Source organism: Coffea arabica, chromosome 8e (genome assembly GCF_036785885.1).
Source record: "Coffea arabica cultivar ET-39 chromosome 8e, Coffea Arabica ET-39 HiFi, whole genome shotgun sequence".
Taxonomy (NCBI): domain Eukaryota; kingdom Viridiplantae; phylum Streptophyta; class Magnoliopsida; order Gentianales; family Rubiaceae; genus Coffea; species Coffea arabica.
In genome coordinates, this window is record NC_092324.1 from 5,334,560 (window position 1) to 5,337,970 (window position 3,411).

A 3,411-nucleotide genomic window follows, 5' to 3' on the forward strand; every position below is an offset into this window, starting at 1 on the left:
CTTTGAATTTGTCTGACATTTTTTCTAATTTATGCTTCGTTCTTCTCGTACAGGTGAATTGATTTTCGATCCAAAAGTAGAGAAGATTGCGCGCCGAATTAGGAAAGAAACTAGACAGCTCAGAGAGGAGCAATCTAGTACTGCATCTTAGAGATTGGATCCAGAGATTGAATCAACAGATTCAAGTGGTGATAATTCAAGTGACCTAGGTCAAGAGGACATTCCTATGGTGAATACAAGAACACTAAGCGAGTTGGCTGCTCTGGAATTGCCCTAGCAGCTGTTGTGTATCACATTTCCAACTTTAGCTAAAAATACCTCCTTCGAATTGAAGTCGGGATTAATTCACCTTTTACCCACGTTCCATGGTCTCTTAGGTGAGAATCTCATAAACACATCCAAGAGTTCGATGTGGTATGCCCCAGTATGAAGCCTCCAGGAATTACTGAGGAGCGGATCAAACTTAAAGCCTTCCCCTTCTCTCTCAAGGATGCAGCAAAGGATTGGTTATACTATCTATTGCAGGTAGTATCACAACATGGGCCCAACTGAAAAAAAAAATTTAGAAAAATTTTTCCCTGCATCCCAAGTTGCAAGTCTGGGAAAAGTGATATGCAGCATTAAGCAGTATCCTGGTGAATCCCTATATGACTATTGGGAGAGATTCAATAAGTTGTGCACTAGATTCCCACAGCATCAAATTAGTGAACAACTATTGATCCAATATTTCTATGAGGGACTCTAGTCATCTGATAGGAGTATCATTGATGCTGCGAGCAGGGAAGCACTGGCGAATAAGACCCCGAAGGAAGCATGATTGCTTATTGAAGCAATGGCAGAGAATTCTCAACAGTTTGGCTTCTGTGAGAGTAACCCTACCCGTAGGGTCAATGAGGTGGAGACGACATCCATTCAGTAGCAACTATCGGAACTAACATCTTTTGTGCGGCAATTAACTGTGGGAAACAAGCATCAAGCAAAGGTCTGTAAAATTTGCACAAATTTGAGCCACCTCACTGACTCATACCCTATTTTGCAAGAGGATGGGGCTGAACAAGTGAACATGATGGGAGGCGTGTCCGTGCCTCGTAAGCAGTACGATCCATAATCGAACATGTACAATTCGGATTGGAGAGATCACCCCAACTTCAGCTATGAAAACAGACCACAGAATTCATCCTCAAATCGTTCACCAGGGTTTCAACAACCATGGCAACAAAAGCTTCAACATTCGTCCTCTAATTTAGGAAGCTCTTTGAAGGATATTGTTAAGAACCTAGCCACGAGTACTGCTCAGTTCCAACAGAAAACTAGAGCCGGCATGAAAAATCTGGAGACTGAAATAAATCACATGGCAACTGCAATTAATCGCTTAGAGTCCCATGTTTTTGAAAAATTGCCATCGCAATCCGAAACAAACCCCAAGAATGTAAGTGCCATGACACTGAGGAGTGGCAAGAAAGTGGAGATGCCTAAGGCCACAAACCTAAAGAGTAAAAGTGAAGAAGAGATTGAAAAGGAGATTGAAGAAGAAGGGCACATTCGCGAAGATTTTAAGGTAAAATTTACTCCTTCAACTCCTATTAAATCTAACTTACCGCCTTTTCCTAACAGGTTGGAAAAGACAAAGAAGGTGGAGAAGGAAAAAGAAATTCTGAACGTGTTTCGCAAAGTGCAAGTAAACATCCCCCTATTGGACGCGATCAAACAGGTGCCCAAGTACGCAAAATTCTTGAAGGACTTGTACATTAACAAAAGGAAGCTAAGAGGTGATGAGAGAGTGACGGTAGGAGAGAATGTATCAGCTATACTTCAAAGGAAACTCCCACCCAAATGTAGGGATTCAGGTATGTTTACTATCTCTTGTAAGATTGACCATTCTAATATCAAAAATATCATGTTAGATTTAGGGATTTCTATTAATGTGATGTCTAAATCAATATATGATTACCTAAATTTAGGATTCTTAAAAGAAACAAGGATAATAATTCAATTGGCTGATCATACATTTGCTTATCCGGATGGAATAGTTGAGGATGTTTTAGTGCAAGTAGATGGACTAATTTTTCCTACTGATTTTTATATGATTTACATGAATGATAGAAGTGCTCCAAATCCATCACCTATTATATTAGGAAGGTCATTCTTGAGTACTGCTCAGACCAAAATTGATGTTAATAAGGGTACTCTCACGATCGAATTTGATGGAGAAATAGTCCATTTTAATATTTTTGATTCAATAAAACATTCAATTAACTCTTATTCTGTGTTTGCTATTCATGCTACTAATTCCTCTGTGCAAGAATTTTCTGAGTTTGCTTATAGGGGTAAATTCAAAATTACTACGAATAAGTATCATAGGGTGAAAGCAATTCATGAGATGAAAATGAATAGAAAATTAAGGGAAAAGGTTGCACTCAATAGCTATTTGAATCCCAGAGGGGGGCCATCGATTATAAGGAAAACTGAATTACATCCAGACTAAAGAGTGGTGTTTAACGTCTAGCCAAAGATGTTAAAGAAAGGCGCTACTTGGAAGGCAATCCAAGAATTTCAATTATGTTTTATTTCATATTTGTGTGTTCAAGATCAGCGGGTTTAGCTTCCTATTGACAAACAATCTGTATTGTAGATCATGGGTGTTTCTATGCAGTTTTATTCTAGGTTGAGGACACAAATTCGTGGGCAGAAAACTTCATGTTACAAGGCATGCTCGCGCCTTGTATTCACAGCGCATGGACATTTGTGAAACTTGGTGATCAGAAGACCTCAACCTCCAAGGCGTGCCCACGCCTTCCAATCTTTGCGACAACGAAAGTCAAACGCAACCAGAACCATCTCTAACCCCTACTTTTCTACTTTCCTCTTTTCTTGTTTTGCCTGGTCTTTTCAATTTCTTTTGTCTTAGCTTCTACTTTCCACTTTTCGTTGTTTTGTCTTAGTTTCAATTCCTATCTTTTTCCTTTTCCTGTTCGTCTGCCGCCGCTCTCCAGCCCGCACCACCACCGCTTGCAACTCTCTCTCTCTCTCTTCCTCGCGCCACCCATCACACGCCATTGCTCGCACCACTGTCGCTATCTCTCTCATCAGGCAGCTCGTTTTGCTCAAATTGGATTCCAGCCACCTCATCCTCCTCCGCCTTAGTGTCTCGCTGCAACCTCTCGGTGGTCAAGGAAGTTTCTCCCCTTTTCTCCATACATTTTATTTGTCTTTATTACATTGATGACAATGTAGGTTTTAGTTATAGGAGGGATGGGTTCCATTATTTCTTTTTGCTTTGCTTGAAAAAAAAAGAAAAAAAGAGAGAGAAAAATGAAAAAAAATATAGTTAGTCGACTTCCTGTTTATTTCTACATTTGTTAGTTGCTAGAGCATGTTGCTATGATGAATTGCACAATTATGGTGCATGGA

At 39.9% G+C, this 3,411-nt stretch overlaps 1 non-coding gene across 1 annotated transcript; it reads right to left on the minus strand.

The window, feature by feature from the left end:
- Positions 1 to 595: 595 nt before the first annotated feature.
- On the minus strand, positions 596 to 702 carry LOC113705124 (small nucleolar RNA R71). Its single transcript, XR_003451772.1, has one exon. It is a non-coding gene; the product is annotated as a small nucleolar RNA R71 (small nucleolar RNA).
- Positions 703 to 3,411: the final 2,709 nt, after the last annotated feature.